Genomic DNA, 21,294 nt, shown 5'->3' on the forward strand with positions numbered 1-21,294 from the left:
TAGGAAGAAGCTTGGGGTGATCGAGCTCCTCTCTGAGTATCAAGATTATCAACGGCAGTGATTTTCCTTTATTTTTTCATTTGTTTGCATATATATTCCTTTATTTGTATTCAAACTTTTCCAATTGAAAATGGTTGACTCTTGTGTATTGGGGCATCGAATTAGTATTGTTTGGTTTCATGAGAAGTAAGAGAAATTATTATCTTGTGAAGCATGTGATAGGAGTTCACAACGGACGTTAATATTATTTTAAGAGTGCTGACCATTTTTGTTGTTGTGTTTGTTTCACAAGTCATTCTTGGTATGACTTCTTTTTAGTGGAATTCTTTATTATTCTGTGTATCATGCAAAAACATGTGGTGATAGACAAAATTCTTTTGTATCAAGAGCTATCGCAGAGATTATTATGTTCAATATAGTTCTCTCATTTGAAAGTTGTTGTGTCAAGTTATCTGAAAGTGTACCCAAATGGCTACAATGACTATGTTGAGATTAAAATTGGAGATTTGGTTGTTTTTCCTAAAGACTATAAAGAGATAAGTATTCTATGAAGATTGATTATAAATTTTTGTTGTACCGCTAGGAACAGTGTATGCTTTTAGCATTGATATCTATGTTTCTCTTCATGATAGGTTGATTCTATGAATTATTATTAATCTCTCTTGGCTGCAAGGCGGATAGAGAAGTAGTGGGATGTTGAGAGATTACATGCAAACTTGCGAAGTCATGCAGATTGTAGAAATGAACATGGGGATGTTGCTTGCAGTTTTGGGACTGAATTGGTGATATATACCTTCATTAAGAGGAAAATCATATACAGCTTGTTATTATGATTAGTTTCTTTGAAGAGAAAGGAATGATATTTATGAGACTATTCAACTGCATAAATCAGATTCAAAGGGACCTTGTATGGAAAAGGGAGAATGCCTAATTCTTGCAAGCTTGTATGGCAGTGTGATTGCTAAAGCTCCTTGTTTGGTCAACTTGGAATCAGCTCTATTATTGTCATAATCAAAGTAGTGAGAATGCTGCTCTTGTTGGGATGGAGTCTCTATAGAGAGAGAATCTCAACCATTCTTATAGATGTGGTTAATGAGTTCTTCTCTGTGAAGGAGAAGTTCAACGTGAAATCCCTTGTTCCACCCTATGCAAGTAGGTATGGTGGATCTGATGGAGCCCTAATTTTTTGCAAAAATTTGGGCCTCTTCTTGAAGAATAAAGTTTGAGATTTGATAAAGTTTTGTTATTGATTATAAAGATGAGGAATATCAAGAAGCTAATGAACATAAATAAAAACAGTGAGTTCAGATTGGAACAACGAAATTCAACACAAGTACAGACAATGCTTATCATCCACTGGAAATTACTGTTGTCTGAATACAGTATTGAAGCAACTATTCTTCTTGTATTAGACTCTGAATTCATTTCCACCCTGCAAAAATTTGGGCCTCTTCTTGAAGAATAAAGTTTGAGATTTGATAAAGTTTTGTTATTGATTATAAAGATGAGGAATATCAAGAAGCTAATAAACATAAATAAAAACAGTGAGTTCAGATTGGAACAACGAAATTCAACACAAGTACAGACAATGCTTATCATCCACTGAAAATTACTGTTGTCTGGATACAGTATTGAAGCAACTATTCTTCTTGTATTAGACTCTGAATTCATTTCCACCCAGTTGCTTGTTGAATGGGGGTTTCCAGCCACACTTGCATCCTTGCTGAAGTTGAATGAACGAACTTATCCATCTCCAGATTTGAAGCTAAAAGTCTTCCTATTGTACTCATGATTCCTTGAGAGCATAAACAATGGCAACGAACATGCAATCCCATCATAGAACAGTCATCAGACTATATAGGGGGCGAGCTAATTGCATGAAGATTGTTACAAAGAACAAAGAAGGCATTGAAAAGAGATCCAAGTCAGCAGGTTGGAATGAGTTTGTCTAATACAAACAGATGCACACAGCAACCATTTCTATTATCATATCTAGCAATGACAGAGACATAACTTAGCTATTGGGCATTCATATCAAAATTGGATCTCTAGACTATGTCTGAACAATATGAGATGATTACTGGTCTCTTGAGTATTGTAATGCCTTGCCCAGAGATCCTTGGAACAAAGATAAATATAAGCCAAGATATTTTTTTTTACAAGTATGAATGCACATGACAACATCATACAAGGATCGCAAAGATCGCAACGGAAGACTTCACCAACAATCCCAACAACCAACGGATCTCCAAACGCCACCACCAAACAAAAACAACAAACCACGGAAGAACGCCAACAATTCTGAATCCGAAACATTCCAAATTCAAAATCCAATTCCAAGGTATTCAAGAACACCATAGAGGGTAGCCAAAACACCTCCCAAAAACTTCCGGCCATACCAAAAAGTGCCTGCTATCCACCCAGACAGGTTTTTCCAAAACCCAAGCAATACTTTAAATCAGCAAGGTACAATACTTTCCAATATTGTACGACCTTTCTAAAGAAGGTGTACAATACAACAGAGTGTCACACGATAGAGTTTGGAAAGTATCGCACGATTCTTCTCCTTTGAGCGTGCGATACTTTAATGTATCGCCCAATGCTGATGCATGGTCGCCCAGTGAAAGCAAGAATTACTCGAAGGACCAAAACAAGAGATAAAACAGTAAATCGAACCTCCACACTAGGGAGTACCGAATAACCAGATATCATCATAAAACACACTGTCATCTCACAATGGCATCATCATGCAATATGATCAACTGAACAACATAGTAGTCTAACTTCTATGATACTAAAATCAAAGTATAACATCTAACCCTCAAGTCATCTCAAATGTAAAACATAACATGAGTAACAAGTATCTCTCGGATCAAAACATAACAAGGTAAATATCTGCAACACAACCAATGAATCCAATATGGAAAATCCATTTCTAATTATTTAGGCATTTAATAATGGTTGTTTAAATAACATGAATAGGCACTTAAAACACATACGTGAACACAATCATATACATGACTAACCACTGCTACAGGAACCTAGTCCAGTTGTAGCAGGTTAATAATACACAGTGCAATCTCTACACAAATCTCAGGGTAATCACAGAACAACATCATGATACCACATCAATCCTGGTAACCACTAGCACAAACCTTAGTGAACCATCTAACACATCATAATCTCATAAATCAGCCATAAGCATAATCAAAGCAACCAATACAGTAACATAAATCCAATTACCTCAAGAGTGTAGACCACTCATGGTCCCAATCACGATCCCTCACCAAGCAAGATCATCAAGGTTGCATCCATCAGGATGACTTACGGAAATCAAATGGGAGAGGCACTACAAGTATCACACTTTTCCTTTGGATTAAGGCATATGTATTAGCAATGGTTTGATCTATGAATAAATATTTGTGGTTGCCTTGTAAAGTTATTTGGACCTGAGAAATCTCCAATGACTCACCCTGTAGCCATGAATTTTATTTTAAGTGGTGAATATGCATGCGACAGAACCATGGCACACTCCTAGGATCTCTCAGGGCAATGAAGCTTATCACCAGAAGCCTTATTATCTCAAAATTTGATTGTGTGAGGGTGTGATTGTATCAAGGTATCTCCTTCTATTGTATGTGGGCAATTTAAGAACCAACTGAACGATTGGTGAATGGAAGACGACATCAAATGTCTTGAGAAAGCAAGTAATATAAACGAGAGATGTCATCCGATATCTATAGCAATGAACTAGTGTCTCTGACATACAGGACCAGAAACAAGCTCAAATGTGGTGCACTTTGACACAGCCCCGAGCACATGTGGGAGTTGTAGATGGGGATGTGATTGTTCTTTGGCGCAAAAGTCTCAGATAATAGAAAATGGATTTTCAAAGGAGTAGCAATTCATTTCCATTCCAAAGCTGCGCTATGAGGCAACATATACATATTAAGGGACCACAATAAGAAAAAATTCCCGTCGTTTTTGTCAAGGCTAAAGACATATGCATTGAAGTTTCTTAAGTTCAACTTTGTGAATCAACAGCAAGTAGTGGGAGGGCTGGCAACTCCATTACATCCTGTGAAAATGAGAAAAGAAGATGTTTTGATTAAACTAGTGCTCCATGGAATAAAGATCCAATGCCTAATTAATCGTAGCGATTCATTAAAGTGGCAAACATGGCGTCAGGAATCTTACATATCAAAATAGATGTGTGTGTGTTCTTGTATGCAAGTCACAATTGTGATAAAAGACCCAAACGCACATCATTACTGTTTCTCCTTTTGCAGTTCATCGGGGAGGTAAATGTATCATGAAGCATTCTAAGTAGAAGTGTAGCATATGTAGGCCATGAACCCCAGATTGATATCTAATTGATACCATGTCCATTGATATTGAAATCGCGATTATGCATTCAGGTAATAATGTTATTTTATGGTTATTGCAAGTCAAATGAAGGTGTGTGCTGAAGGAGAAAGCCTGCGCGTGCTTGGGATATGGGGACTCGAAGCATATTCCTATTCTTCAAATTATTGTGATTTCTAGAATGGGAAATGCATCACCAATGTTTCCATCGCAATATGGAAGGCTCCATCTTTTTCCTATATAGTTTGCAGTGGTTGCTTATTAAATCTGTTTAATCCTTAAGCGATTGGAATTATTGTTTTAGTGTATCAAGAAGTTGGGCTTGTAATCCCCTAGGATTATCGAAGAGTTCCAATTATAAAAGGGATTTGGTGCCGAAAGGGTGTGACTATTCCCTTTCGCACCTTTTCATTTGTTATAAACGTGGAATGTCAAAAGAGATACAATTGACACAATTCATATTCCTACAAGTTTTAACACCAAAGCTATATATGCACTATGATATATTATTTTTTCATTAGCAAAGAGATAGATTTTTTAACAAAGCTCGTGGATTTGGATTGTTGAGTACAATTTTTCTATGCTATTTTGGAATCTAATTGCATTGGATGGATCATCTGTAAGGAGTGTCTTCATTGCAATTCTAATTCTGGCATAACCAGTAAGCGTATTTATTTTACTTATTTGCATAAAGGTTTTAGAGTTTAAATTATTATTAAGTTATGTCTTGTATAATTATTTTTTAAATTCTATAAATATTTTAATGTTCGGACAAGTGGATTGGATCGTTATTGCATTTTAAACTTGATAAACATAGATATTGTGAAATATTTAATTGTTTCAGTATTTATGTCTAGTTTGTCTCCATATCACAGGAGTTAAAATGCATTCTAGACTAGTTTAAAATTGCATTTGTATTATTGATCCGTCGCGTCTGGATTATTAATCTGTTTATAGTTAAAGTACATTGAACTTTATAAAGTTGCACGTTTCAACTTATTATATTGACTCTGTTTGCCCATTTAAAAGCACTAGTCTTTATATTACTCTTAATTCATGATTCATACGTTGGCAATTATTTCATCTCTCCTTTGAAGATTTAATATATCCATTTGTGGCATTAATCCATAATTATTCTTTCTTTAAAACACTCTCACTTTTATACAATTATTTACTTTTGTTCTTAAATCGTAATTTACAAGTTAAAAGCTTTCTATAATTCTTGCCATTTGGGAAACTTTCGTTGCATTCAAATCCTAATCAATCTATTATAAGTATCTTGGACTTGAGTAATTTGTTCAGGATCAGGTACACCTGCCTTAGTTTTGAAGAGCCAGAAGTGCAGAGGATCCAGATCGAGTTGATTGATCCTGTCAAGTTGGCCATAACCGCTTGGATATCCTAGCATCGAGTTGGCAAGGCTCGTAGGATCCCAATCTGCAATTTTGGAAACCAATAGGACCCATCCTCTATGAGTAGGCATGGTGAAGATGCATTTTGCTCTGGAAGAAGTCTGAGGTGAAAGTCCTTGTTCCTCCTTCTGCGAGTAGGTCTGGTGGATCCACCGTCTATGAGTAAGCATGGTGGAGATGCATTCTTTTCTAGGAGAAGTCTGAGGTGAAATCCTTCATTCCGCCCTCTACTAGTAGGTATGGTGGATCCACCCTCTATGTGTGACTCCATGACTAAATTTTTTATTTCCTCATCCTCTGAGAGTAGACATGGTGAATATCATGTTGAGATGACTATATCATGTTGAAAATGTTAATATTTTAGCCCTGAAATAGAGATAAACAGCAATTAAAGAGCATAAACAATACACAAAACACTCAATACATTTATCCTAGGAAAACCCTTCCAGTGGAAGGGAAAAACCAGCCTCACCATTAAAATATATCTTTTATTGATCATAAAATAATCAAGTACACAACTTCCCACTTGATTGATTTACAATATACCAAGCAAGCACATAAATAGATTGCATAAGACACTTCATCTTTCCCACAAAGGTCTCTTTGAATCCCAAAAATAAGACCTTCATATTTCATCATATTCAACACTTCACATTTTCATATGCATGCCTCTTTGCATGACGTATGACACAAGTCTTTTTACATAATATTCACTTAAATATAATCACAAATATTTGTTTCAGCTGAAGATGAACATAAGGGTCATAAAAAACATATTTCTATCTCAAAATCAAAGATAAAAATCTCTATCACAGCTACAAACTTCAACACTCCCTCTTAGCAAGAGAATGATCTTTAGTCGGGCATGCACACATAGCTGCAACCAAAGAAAATAAAGTCACATAACATATGTTATCTCAGCATAACATAATCCACCATAGTTACTTCATAAGCACATAGAATGGAGTCATACACATGACTTTCCCCATGCCTACTCGCAGAGGATAGAACAAAGACTTTTACCTGAAAACTCCTCTCAGAGAATGATACTTTTCCACCAAGCCTACTTACAAAGGGTGGTCCACCATACCTACTCGCAAAGGGTGGAACGAGGGCTTTCACCTCAAACTTCTCCAGAGAAGAATGCATTTCCACCATGCCTACTTTCAAAAAGTGGTCCACCATACCTACTCGCTGAGGGTGGAATGTGGGCTTTCACCTCAAACTTCTCCCAGAGAAGAATGCATTTATTCACTAAGATTTTCTCTTAATAAAGACTCTGTGTCACCAAGGACAATTTTAAACACCATAAATAAAAAGGAAGTTGATTCCAAGTGTTCTACTATCGCACAAGCTTCACATAGGGTTGGACATCTCCCTCTGTCAAGTAACCTCCCTCTGAAGCTTAATAGACTCTTTAAACATGATCTTGCTCTTTTTAATGAAGATAATGAACCACCAATTTAGTATCAATACTGCAAACAATGTTGCAAAATCCCTCACTATTCCATTGCACCCTACGACCAAGAGAGATTTATAACAACTCAAAAGATTCACTTATCATAGAGAGCAAAGCAAAGATATACTCTCATTCTAGTTAGATACAAAAATCATAGAATAGTCTCTCTCTCAAAATATGTATCATCAAAGCAACATTCATCTCATGGGTTCTTTGTTGCTCCCATCCACCTGTTGGCTTGTTCACAACACCCATGTACAGCTTCTAACGGAACACCACAAACCTCCAAAGCTATGATTAATTTCTGAACATCAAGGCATGATTAGAAATGCATAGATCTACAAGACCAAGTTAGCAACTCACACAAATCCAGGCCAGGATTACTTCACTTTCACAGTTTGGACATTAAACAACCATAACATGAACAACTTGTTGAGAGTTTTCAGTCACTATAAAATCCCTTTCGTAAATGCATAGATTATTATAACATCAAGAGCTATATAGGCACACAAACATATTTCATAAATACATGACTATACTCTGATAATGCAGCCTCTTGCTAACCAAATGCAACCAAGAGAGATAAAATTAACCTATCATAACTATCCAACAAAAATTTATGATCTATACAGGATAAATGACCATAGAATACTTATCTCTTTGTTAGAGGCAATCCATAATTCTCTCACGTAATCTCCAATCAGTTTGCTTACTGATTCCAACCTTTCCTTAGGATTGATAGAGCTTCAATACAATAATGTCCCTCTTTAGCAGTATGATGTTCTACCACTTTTGGATATGTTGGCACACCTATTACAAACTCATAAATGTGATTTCTGAAGAGCAATAACCTGTATTCACATGTTCCACCTTTGAAGTGAACCTGCTCTAAATGACAAGCATCTCAACTAGTCCGGTATATGCTCCAAAAATAAGTCTCCTAGTTACAAGTCACGGCCGCAACTACCTAATTGCAACTACAGATTGAATTTGTCAAGAAGTAAAGCATCCCAATAACCTTGAGGCTCAAACAGGGCCCAAAGCTGATCCCAAACTGTTTGACACTGAGAATGATATCCAGCTGCTCAGCTAGGCACTACTCCACCCTTGACAAGGAACTCCAACAAGTTTTGTAGGCACTGTATTTTTCTTTCCCAACACTAGAAACAATAAATTGGAGTCTACAGAATATGTGACTCGATAAATTATTCAGTGTGAACAGAGAGAAATATTCCGTAGCATGTGATGAACATCAGCATAACTAGGAACCTCTGATATAGAATTGCATGGTGCCAAGAATTGTGTGCCCATCACCGCAGAGAGCCAAGTCACTATAAATGACACTTTGCAATGCACTCGACTTGAATAAAGGTTTGTTCAAGTATAGAGAGGATGATCCGAATGCTAGAATCACACAACAACCATAACCGATACACACCATCGACCATACAACCCAATGAGAACTGCACAACCAAGAGTGGGCGATAGTGATTACGATTCCATGTATCATAGATCCAGCAGTGACAATGGATCATAGGTTTTTCTCTTAACAGAACATAGTCGAACCAATATCATAATACAAAAATTGTATTTTTCAATACAACAAATACTCTTCAAACTTTTGAGTCTGAAAGCACGAGCGGCCAGGAGAATGTTCTTGCTCAAAACGGATATAATATATATGGAAGAGCCTTCTAGTTGTCTCCTATGATTGACTCCATACACACATTCACATATAATAGCTCCAGCTAGAATTAGAGCTGAGATGGCAAGAAAAATTTAAAAAACCAATCTTTTTCAAGAACGGCATGTGCTTTGATGACATGACATCAATCATAAAAGAATTTGTCGTTAATCTCTTAAAGGCTTCGACCCTTTGAATGGATGAGCTAATGGAAGTGAAGTTGAATGTTGAAGAGTGTCATGTTAGCACTTAGTGTGACGATAACTCTCTTTGAATAAGAAGGCTTTCACAGCTCACGTCCAATTGTCGCTAACTTCAACATGATGGTTCTTGCTTGAGTCTTGTGACAACACACATACCTAACAGAGGCCTAGGAAAAAGATTCAGGCCAGAATAAGAGGTCTTCGACTGTAGTGAGAATTTGATACCACAATTTAAATCCACGCCACTATACAGAAGGAGATGCACCAGGCTTTAAAAAAACAAAAAATCCGATCATAAATTGAACAAAGCAACGAGGAGCCAAGGGAAGAATTTAATCCAATATTTTCTTCCTTAATATACACAGAAATCTGCAACCAATAATATGAATGACGCTTCCACAAGATCAATCAAACGGGCTCCATAAAGGACATCAAACTGCTCAAAATGCATGAATAGTAGAGAGATAAATTCCCTTTATGCCGGAAATATGGATTCAAAATAATCTCACATAAATAACCTTATATCTTCTCCTTTACATTTGTTATCAGATTTTGACTCTGATACCATGTTAATGTTTTAGCCCAAAAAAAGAGATAAACAAAAATAAAAGAGCGTATACAATACACAAAACACTGAACCATTTATCCTGGGAAACCCTTCCAGTGGAAGGAAAAAACCCAGCCACACCAGCAAAATATGTCTTTTATTAATCATAAAATATTCAACTACACAGCTTTCCGCTTGATTGATTTACAAGCTTGATTGATTTACAATATATCAAACAATCACAAAAATAGATTGCATAAGACACTTCATCTTTCCCATGAATCCCAAAAATAAGACTATTTATATTTCCTCGTATTCAACACATAGTGACCAAGCAATACTAACAGAGGAAGGTCGGGCCCACAAGCAGCAACAGGCAACAGAAGAATACAAAAACAAAATACAAGACCCAGCATTCGAATGCAAACTGCAACGGGTGTGTTTTCTTTATTTACTTGTCTCCTCTTACTTAATATATTTTATGTATCGGTATTGAAGAAGTAATATTAAATTAAAACTGGTTGACACACAAACTGCACTAGTTCAATATCCTAAATCTTTCCAAGCTGGAAGGGCACCTGGCATTGTTTTCACATGGGGATCACTCAAGCAGAGTTAGAGGGAAAGTTAGCAATGGTCTGTCATGGGTCAAACACAAGCATTTCTCAAAGGGTAGTAGGGAATAAATTGTTTTTCCAACCAAACCTAATGGATGGCACCAGTTTCAACAATAATTTTCAACTGCTGGGCCCCATGCTCAATGCCCTATATCAGGAGGGTTGTAATCAATTTCTGAGAGAGCAAACAACCAGTCACACAAAACCACTATCTATGGTTAACACAAATGATTTAACAGGGGTGTGGAAGGCTGTTATGCTGGACTTTCTGCAAAAAAAGACAAGTAATGTGAACAAAGGGTTGATACTAGTAAATGCAAAACAATAAGAAGGATTTTAAGATGCAAGTAGATCTGGAAGTTCAAGCAACCGCATAAGAGATGTCTGGTAATGATTTTGCTACGTGTGAATGGCATCTCAAACAATATTGGACAAATCAATGTGGAACAAAAAGAGCTAGAAGAGAAAGTGGACAGGGGGAATCAAAAGCAGGCAGTAGAAAACGAGAAATTTGAATCATTTACACACCAAAGAGAGGCAGGCACAGAGGCTAAAGCGGTCAGCTTTTCAAAAACACAAGAAGATCAAATATATTACAACCCAACCAAAACACCATTAACATGGTGCCTAGGACTATACATACAGGAGCTCATGGACTTAAAAAAGAGGCTTGAGGTTGTGGAAACGAGGAATTGGGAAGAAGAGAACAAAGTGTATGAGGCAATAGACTACACAACTAAGATAGAGCGGGAAAACAAAGCTTTAAAGGAACAGATCTCAAGCATGCAAGAGAAAATGGAGATAGGACAGCAAGGAGCTAGAAACCATAAAGCAAGAACTGGAGCAATGGAGATCAGTTGGAAACAAAGGGACAAGTCTAACAAATGGAGATGACATAACACAAATAAAGGAAATTGAAACAGCCATGATGGATATGGAAGTCAAAGAGTCTCAATTAAAAGCACAAATAGAAGAAGCAAGATCTTGGTCTCAGGTAGTTAGCGAAATAGTGGACAAACAAAAGGAGATTATTGAACGACGAATCAAAATACAAATGAAAGAAGAGCAAGACACAGGGCAAAGTGGCTAATATCATAGTCAAAGGAGTGAAAGATTTCAGAGTAAATGAGGAAATGGACACACTAATGAGAGATTTTCTTAGAGATCAGCTGAAGTGGACAGGTAGCATTCAACAAGCAAACAAAATTGGTAAATGGGTAGACAGAGGGAGGGATAGGCATATACGGGTTACCTTGAAAAATATAGAAGATAAGAACAACATTCTTAGAAATAGAGGGCTGCTCCAAGGCACACATTTTTATTTGGCTGAAGATCTTACCTTCTCCAACAAGAAGATCAAAGAAGGGAGTGGGAAAAGGTGAAAACAGCAAGAAGTCAAGGGAAATGGGCCTCATTGAAGAATGGAAAAGCCCAAATCAGTGAGCGTTTCTCAAGGGAGAAATAGCAATTAGGGGCCCCACAAGACCACCTAAGTATTGTAATTTGGAGCTATAGAGGTTATCCATGGAGAAAAGGTCTGCGGGTGGGGCCCATAGCAGAAGAGAGGGATATCATCATCCTTGTAGAAACTTATGAGCATGATGGTTGCAAAGTACCCAGTTTTGAAGGATACAAAAAAAATTAAGTTTGGAATAAAGGGAACTAGACAGGTAAAGGACATGGGGGGATTACGATGCTGATTCGAGAGGAGTGGTGTGGCATTGTGAAATTGGAAAAGGACTCAAATAAACAGTATATTTGGCTGCAAATATCAGGGAACACAATAAATTTCAGGCTGGCCACATGTTACTTTGCTCCACAAAACTCTAAGTTTTACAAGAAGAGGAAACGAGACAACAAAGATCCTTATGCATCACTGAAAAAGGCATTTTAAAGTTCAACAACACCAGAGACATAATGTTAGTGGGTGACTTCAATGCTAGGACAGCTAACAATCAATCCTTGCAGCTGACCGACAGTGGCAAAGAGGCAAACCATCCTATATGGCTAAAAGAAGACAATGATTAGCTTTGGAAGAGAGCCTCTAAGGATGGCAAGGGAGGTGTCTCACACTTTGGAGCTGAATTACTGGGGTTGTGTAGTGTGTTTGACATGTTGATTTGCATTGGGTTGAAGAGTGAGTTGGCCAAAATCAGGATGTATCACATGTAAAACATACAATGGCCAAAGTGTAGTTGACTATGTAATCTGTTCGCAAAATCTTATAGCTAAAGTACTTGATTTCAAATTGGTGTTTGCCCTTTAGAGTTGAACTTTGATCACATGCCTCTTTTTGTTAAGATGGACTTCACCTCAAACAATCCACAATATAAACATGACTCTCATGCACAAAAGACAACAATCGGCAAAGGCAAAGGCAATATCATTTTAAATCAAGAGAACAAAGTTATTGTCAAGGCAGTGCTGGAGCAGCAACTCCGAGAAAGTAATAATCTTTTGGTGAACAACAATTTCAATGAGAAATGTGAACCGATTCATTGCAGCAAGCTAACTTCTAGTATACATAAGGCTCTAGACACATGTAAAAGATCAAAAAACAAAAAGAGGGCTACTAATACTTTTCCAGCAAATCCATGGTACGATTAAGAATGTAAAGTAACAAAGAGATCTATGAAAGGAAACGAAACAAACAAAGAACTCAAGAAATGCTATAAAAAATTGATTCACACAAAGAAAGAAGAGTATGTCACAGCTAGAAGGCAAAAGTTAATATCCCTCAGAAAACATGACCCCAAGAAGTTTTGGAGAGAGCTGCAACAAGCAGAAAAACAAATAAATAACAGCATTACGGATGCTCAATGGCTTGAGTATGCTAAGCAATTCTATGAGCAACCTCAAGAGGAGAACACCCCTCCGTTTGTGAATACAATGAAGGAAATCTTCACGGTTAAGGATATCAAAATAGGGATAAAGGCTCTAGCAAATGGTAAAGCTAGGGACACTGATGGGTTGCAATCTGAATTTTTAAAATGGGGAGTGAAAATTCTTGCACCTCATATAAAAGATATCTTCAATCGTGTTGCTTGTGAGGGTTTGTTTCCCATTAGACTGGACAACTAGTGCGGTTATCCCCCTCTTTAAGAGTGGAGATGTCAACAATCCATCAAATTACTGCACTATTATGGTTAACCCACTTTTGGGCAAACTTTTTGGGAGCATGGTAGAACGTCGGATCAGCAAATGGGCAAAAAAGGAAGGTAAGAGAGCACGAGGGCAAGCCGGTTTCAGATCTAGACACTCCACAATTGATCATCGCATCACTCTTCGGCACATAAATAGAGAAGTGTGGGACAAACAGAGAGAAGAAGCCTACTGCTCTTTTGTAGACTTCAAGAAAGCTTTTGACACGGTGCCTAGAGACAAGCTATGGAATAGAATGAAAGATTTGGGGATTCTAGATGAGTATAGAGCAACAATGCATAGATTATATGACAGAGTTAGAGCCAAAATCAGAACTAGTGGCAAAATGTCGGAATGTTTTGGGAGTGATATTGGTGTTAAACAAGGATGTCCTTTATCTTCTACCTTGTCTGGGTTGTACATTGATAATCTAGAAGTTTGGTTAGATAAAACCGAACATGGTCAAGCTTCTTCTATATGTTGATGATCTTATTTTGATATCAAAAACAGCGCAAGGACTAAGAGATCATTAAGGGGTCTTACAACAATTCTGTCAAGAAGTTGGGATGTAGGTGAATATTACTAAAACCAAAGTCATGATTTTTTCTTTGAGAGAAGAAAAAAATATCACATTCCTGTTTGAAGGCAAACCGCTGGAAATTGTGAAAGAATACAAATGTCTTGGGATTGACTTCCATTATAAACTCAGCTAGGAGACTTGTAGAGCAAAAAGGATTCAAGGGACACGGAAAGCTTCATTTTTACTCCAGAATAGATGCAAAACAGTAGAACTATGGGACTGGAAAACCAAGAAGACTCTCTTTGGTTTGCTGGTCACATTGGTGGTTCTTTATTGCTGCGAGGTGTGGGGGGGCAGCGTGTCAAAAATGGGGTGGAGATAAATAGAGAGAATTCAAAAACAATTAATCACAAGCAATCTCAAAGTGAAGAGTTTTGTGCCTTATGAAATTCTTATGGTTGAGGTCGGGACTTTTCTGTTAGAGGCTTCAGCTGTAACCCGGTCACTTAGTTACTTAAAGAAGATTGAAAGCATGCAGGATTATCGTTGGCCGAAAACTATGAAAGGAGAGGTTCTTAACCGAAGGAAGAAAACATAGATGAAGCAAAACATTAAATGGCTGGCTAAATGGAACATCAAGTTCAAAGATTGCCCGAACACAAATGTAGACATAAGAAAGTTTGTCAGAGGGAAGTTTCACAATGCCATGTGGAACAATAATGAGTAAAAAAAAGCCTATTATATTAAAGAATTTAATCCAACCAAGGAACTTGGTGAAAAAGCATACCTTAGGGCTGCTATTAAAGGGAAGGCAAGGTTATTAGTGACACAACTGAGGATAGGATCTCATCACCTCGGATGCAAGAAGGGAAGATGGAAGAGGCCCAAAGAGACTTGGGAGCAGAGAATTCGCATATTTTGCAAGTCTGGAGTGATTGAAACAGAATGACATTTTCTCTCAGAAAGCGCGGCATACAACAATATCCGATCTCTTTATGATGTCATCTTGAGGGCGAACAACATGCATAGTTTATTTGAAGGTGATAAGATAAAGCAGGCTGCTGGCTTTTTGGTTAAGATACATACCAAAAGATTAGAAATGGAAAGGAATTTGGAAATTATCTAGTGTGGTTGTTATTTAGACCCTTAGACTGCTCTAGTCTCGTGGACGTCATTAAAAAGCATTCATTCATTCATTCACACTTCACATTCCATACGTATGCCTCTTCACATGACGTATGACACACGTCTTTTTACATAATATTAACTTAAATATAATCACAAATATCTCTTTCAGCTAAGGATGACTATAACGGTCATAAAAAACATATTTCTATCTCAAAATCAGAGATGAAGATCTCTATCGCAGCTACAAAGTTCAACAGAAAAAAGATAAAGTTTTGTTGTGGCACAAATGGGTGTAGCCATTGTGTTTGTCAAGATGTCATGAACTCTGCAAATGACATCTCCTTTGCTAAGAGGAACTATTGATTTTTGTAGCTCGGGAGATGTCCTCATTACTTGCATAGCGCTTTTTCATATACACGTGTTTCGAAATATGAAAAGACATGCAACATGCAAAGAGACATGCGTTTGGAAATATAAAGAGACTCACATTTGGAAAATGAAGACTTTCAGTTATGATATGAAGAGTCTCTCAATTCAAGATATAATGATTGCTTTGTGTGATAAGGATGGTATTCAGTTAGAGGCATTGTACTCAGACCTCTACTATTTAATAAAAAAGATATATTTTTCGTGTGGCTGGGTTTTTCCCCTCAAGTTGGAGGATTTTCCCAAGATAAATTGTTGTGACTTTCTATATCGTTGCGTTCTTTATTTTGTTTATTGTTGTTTATCTTTACTTTTGGGGAAAACATTAAAACCAAGAAGACATTCCTACTAATTGAATTGCTGTCACCATTACTATCACCAAATGTAAGCATATTTAATAATAAAGGGGAGAGGAGAAGTGATCATCAGGATCGTGTAATTAAGTCTAAACCTGATTAGTAGTTAACCCCAGGTGGTGTGATGAAGAGGTTCCTCAATATGTACTCCATGAAGAGACATACTCCTTCGCTCTTAATATGTGGTATAAAATGAAGGCCAATTCCATTTCAAAAGACATCACATTGAAACTTATTTATCCATTTTAAATCTGCTCAATAAAGCATTTGACTAGTTGGCACAAACTGGTTGCAAGCAATTAAATATAGATCAGAGAACACACTGTAGTTGCAGGAATCAAAAGATCAGATCAGAAACAGCATCTTTATCATTGTTGCAAGAATACATCTACATATCTGAAACAGAAACCTTACTGCTAAGATAATACCAATTCATTGTTGCACGTACATATCGGCATATCAGGCATAGCAAAATATTCATCATTGCACAATTATATAGATTTATCAGACACAGTATCATAATACATGGAAAGGAAGTTCATTGCACAATTTGCATTGCTATGTCGGAAAGAGCAGAACTTTACATATATATCTGCAGATTGGAATATATAACCTTTGCATACAGCAGTGATTCACTATCCAATCTGAATAGTATCATTCAAGAGATTGTGCATATCATGAAGATAATCTTGAGTATTATCAATATATATAGACTTAATCATCTTGTATATTTCCAATTGTAATATTAGAGATAGCAGTGATATGGCTATTTGTTTCATACATAAGCACTCATAAGAGGTATCATTGATCATCATTTACAGTATTAACTAAGACTTTAAGGATTTTAATCTCCTGTTATTGAGTTTGCAAAGTAATTGTCCCTATTTCTTAAGTTAGCCAAAAAGGTAACAATACAAAGAGTACAGTTATAAGAGTTCAGTAATCAAATAACAAACACAAACCCAAGTATCACAGAGGGATTTAAGTCTTAAGAGAAAAAAAGAAATTGATTCAATTGAATCAATTCATAACTCAAAGTAGACATGTTTTAAAAACGGAAGGCCTCTACGAGCTACTCCTTTTCAAAGGACCTAAGAAGAATGCAACCAAAACAAAAAGGATGAAGCTGGACAGATACATACATACACAAAACAGGGAGGCAAGAAGCTGCTCCTTTTTTGGACCTCCCTAATGCTAGGATAATCGTCTGCATGAAAAGATTGCATTACAGTTCACTGTAGCAATCCCTAGAGAACTTTCTAGATTAATAACATTCTGAAGTTGAATTCCTGTGGGCATAGTTCCATGACATGGTGAAACAACATAGTCCAACATTGAATGACCATGGACATGGTAAAGAAACTGGTTCACACTAAAGGGAAATGCATTTGTGTGCAGAGACCCAAGCACAACTGCCTCTCTGTGCCTAAAGAAACATCCAGTGTTAACTAACAATACATTTCAATAGGAAATGCTGATTCCATTTTAATTCCCACAGTTTAAAGAGTTGACAGTTTTTCTCATGATTTTCCAAGGCATTTTTACCTTTATTGTTAGCTTTCTAATTCAAGTAATGGAACTTCATAAGTTTTGGGTGCACATTATTATATGAAACTCTTATTTGTACATCAGGATTGCTACAATGCAGATACCTCTTTGCTGGTCATTAGCATGACTACATAGATGATAACCGTCAAATGCTAAAATTCTAATATAAGGTTCCAGTCAATTTCTACTTTTCTCACAATCCACTCTTTATTTCCCACATCTTGTGAATATTTATGAACAAGATCATCAAATAGTTCATATGAGCCTACCGAAACACTTGCTAGAAATATGTTTAACTAATATTCTGTGGCGGTCTCCTATTACTATAGCATGGTATGGCAGCAATTAATAACTCAACATGCATTGTGTATGCACCCTAAAATGGTCGCCTAGACTATGGACCTCCATTCTTCAATTTATCAATTCCTGAATCAATTCATTAATTTCTTGAATCAATGCATCGCAATATTTTATTGAAGATCAGATTGCAATTAATTTAATTATTTCAATATTTCCTAAGGTTTGATCATTTCATCAATAACCTTTTTTAATTAAAAGAAAACATCCATTTTAAATAAATAAAATAATCTTAGTTAATTAAACGAAACTCTCTCTTTTAATTAAATAATTTTATCTTATTTAATTAAAATCTCTCTTTTAATTAAATAATCTTATCTTATTTAATTAAAAGAAAACATCCCTTTTAAATAAATAAAATAACCTTATTTAATTAAAAGAAAATCTCTCTTTTAATTAAATAATTTTATCTTATTTAATTAAAATCTCTCTTTTAATTAAATAATCTTCTCTTATTTAATTAAAAGAAAACACTCCTTTTATATATATATATATATATATATATATATATATATATATATATATATATATATATATATATATATATATATATATTTTAGACTGCAGGAATCGGTGCAACACGGCCCCCCTATAAACTGCAGTGCGCCCGGTAAACTTTTTAACGTGACCGCCCACCGGTAGCACGAGGACGGGGGAGACTAGAACCCGTGACCAACCCCCTGCAACAGGGAAGATTTAGCCAACCGAGCTAGGGCCCCCACCCTTTAAATATATTTAATTAAAAGAAAATCTCTCTTTTAATTAAATAATTTTATCTTATTTAATTAAAATATCTCTTTTAATTACATAATTTTATCATATTTAATGAAAAGAAAATCCCTCTTTTAATTAAATAAATGAATCCCCACTTAAAGCTCTCTTTTTGATGAAAAAATGAAATAAATCAAATAAAATCTTATAAAAAAAAAATTTTTTGCACATATCTCTAAGTGGTGGATTTTTCCCTCTTGCTTGCATTTTTAGGGATTTATCTCACATTGCTCTTGTGAGAAGTCTCCCACCTCCACACTTTCCTTTATAAGGAGCTATCTCCTTCTCATTTGGATAGATGTTAGTTGCTATAGTATTGTTATGCAACAGGTTTGGAGAGCGATTTTGGAGGAGCTTGAGCATTAGGGTTTGGACATTGGAGCTTCATTGCAACTTCTCTCTTCTTATCTTCTTCTCTCATGCATCCATTGCTTCCATCATCATGCTTCATCCTTGCATTTTCATATCAGCTTAGAGTCATATTTACTTTTATAGATTTATCTTGCATTATTTTTTCCTTTCATAGATTAGATTTCATTTCTTGCATTGTTATCATTTAGATTAGTTTGCATCTTCATTTGCATGCATATTTGATAATCATGGAGACTAGCACTCTTATTTTTCCTCTTTGAATCTCTCATTTTATAGTGTACTTGCATGGGCACAAACTAGGTCAAACTGAGGGCCTTCATTACAAACTCTTGCACTCCATAAATAGAGAGTTATGAGTTGCCATTTGAAATCTCATTTTTGAGCAATCTTGGATATAATGACTCATAGAAGTGTGTCAACAATTTAGCACACATTTTTTGTGCCCACCGTGGGGCAACCCACCTTTACATGCTAGTTTTGGCTATTTTTGGAATTAACCCCCTTGCACTCCATAAACAGAGAGCTATGAGTTATCATTTGAAATCTCATTCTTGAGCAATCTTGGATATAATGACTCATAGAAGTGCATCAACATTTTAGCACACACATTGTATACAGGCCTTGAGTCGCCAATGAAAGCAACATAGGAATCAACATTATGCCCATTATCATTGGGCATCTAAATTCTAGCGTACCCGTAATGCTTTACGGGTAAATATTCTCATTAACCAAATTAACATAGAGTGTCTTTTATTGTCAAAACTCATTTGAGAAAAATTGTGCAAATTATCAAATGAAATCTACCGTGAAGGTCAGAACTCATTTGGCCATCCGTTTTGCCGTGTTCTCCGTCTTGCAATATGCCAATGCATTTTTGGCAGGATCTGAGCTTTAAAAAAAATTCTTATTTGTTTATATATGAACTTGAGCTAATTTTAAGTCCTTGCTTAATAATTCACATTTATTTCATCTCCTGCTGTTTTCTTGATATTTCTATTTGTTTATTTTATGCAAGAAAATGTTAGGCCCCAATTTACTGATAGATTGTCAGACGGGCAATAAATTAAGAGAGATGTAATAAACATCTTGATTGCATTTCAGTGTGGCCGATTCGTTAGGTAATCAAGGTCAGTGACAATATTATTAGCGTCTGTGCTGGTGAAACACGTACACTCCTCATAGCGGGAGAACTTCCTACTGTCATTCCCCTTGGTCCCCAGGAATTGATCATTGCTGCCAAACCCACATTCTCTACGCAAAAATTATTCTTTCAAGAATGGTACCAGAGAAATGGCTTTAAAAGAGGTTTGTACATTTAAGCAGTGCTGCAAGAAATGATCCACTAAGCAGAATGGCAATCGCTGTCCTTGCCACAACCAAGTCCCATCGATGAACAATCAAGCAGAAAGATAATGGTTTTCGATGTTAATTAATTCAAGCCGATTGATGAACAACTCCTTAACAGTAAATATGGTGCAAAATGTTTGCGAAATGCACAATCAAGAAATTTACTAAATTCAAAGCAAATAATTGCCACTACGTGCCGCTTTCTTGTTATTAAGAATCAAACGTTTCATTTTATAACTCCACCATTATAAATTTTCAGCGTGAAACAGGACCAGCACCTCAATGATATTCTCTACTTTATTGAAATGAATTTGAAAACAAATAAATAAATTCATGTACCTAGAGCCACACCGAAGTTCCAACCCAAAGAGGGCAGAATATATAATATGCTGGTCGACCCAGCTTTTATGAAGAACTGTATGAATAGAAAGAAAATGCATTAAATTATATCAAATAACATATGCCTGGGGCATATGAAGAGTTCTGGATTGTGCAAGGGTTTAGGGTTTTAACTGGTAGGATGGGCCAGCGTAGTGGTGTCAGTATGAAACTGCTAAAAACATTAAGGCGGCAACTTGGATGCTATGTCATTATGACATTTGCTAAAATAAATATAAAGGATGTTAAATTGTTTTTAAGGGATATAAAAATCATTTCACGAGCATCATAGGATCGAGGGTCGGAAATTCAGCAGCGACATAAAAGCATAGGCTTACCTTGGGGTCCCATGGGGGGCTTGGGCTCTATATTTAAGGCGCTGGAGGTCCCATGATAATATTTTGCGGGGGCTAGAGCTTAATTTGGAATCTTTTCCTATTTACTAGGAGCCCCTACTTTTTAGTTGAGCAGGTGCAAAAGGGGGGGGGGGGGGGGCTGGAAATAGCCCCTACTGTTTAGGGAAGAATTCTGCCACTTGGCAAGAACCTACCCTTCATATTCCCTCCAAATTGAAATCATCCTGCCAAAAATTCTAAAAACAACAATTTATATTTAAAATATTTCCTTTAATTTAGGAGCTAATTTTTTTAAGCAGATTTATAT

The 21,294-nt window shown here is 36.3% G+C and overlaps 1 protein-coding gene across 5 annotated transcripts in view; it reads right to left on the reverse strand.

Moving 5' to 3' along the window:
* Nucleotides 1-20,872, reverse strand: part of LOC149557571 (prefoldin subunit 2-like) — a 32,929-nt gene extending 12,057 nt beyond the window's left edge. Inside the window, exons 1-2 of one of the 5 annotated variants that reach the window (XM_089832208.1) lie at nucleotides 20,767-20,872; nucleotides 20,593-20,668 (exon numbers count right to left, since the gene is read on the reverse strand). The gene's annotated coding sequence lies outside the window, so the exon portion shown is untranslated. The other 4 variants (XM_089832207.1, XM_089832209.1, XM_089832210.1 and 1 more) reach the window with 4 other exon arrangements.
* Nucleotides 20,873-21,294: the final 422 nt, after the last annotated feature.

The sequence above is a fragment of the Cupressus sempervirens genome, chromosome 5 (assembly GCF_028749045.1).
Source record: "Cupressus sempervirens isolate cs-2001-9-10 chromosome 5, ASM2874904v1, whole genome shotgun sequence".
NCBI classification, from domain to species: Eukaryota; Viridiplantae; Streptophyta; class Pinopsida; order Cupressales; family Cupressaceae; genus Cupressus; species Cupressus sempervirens.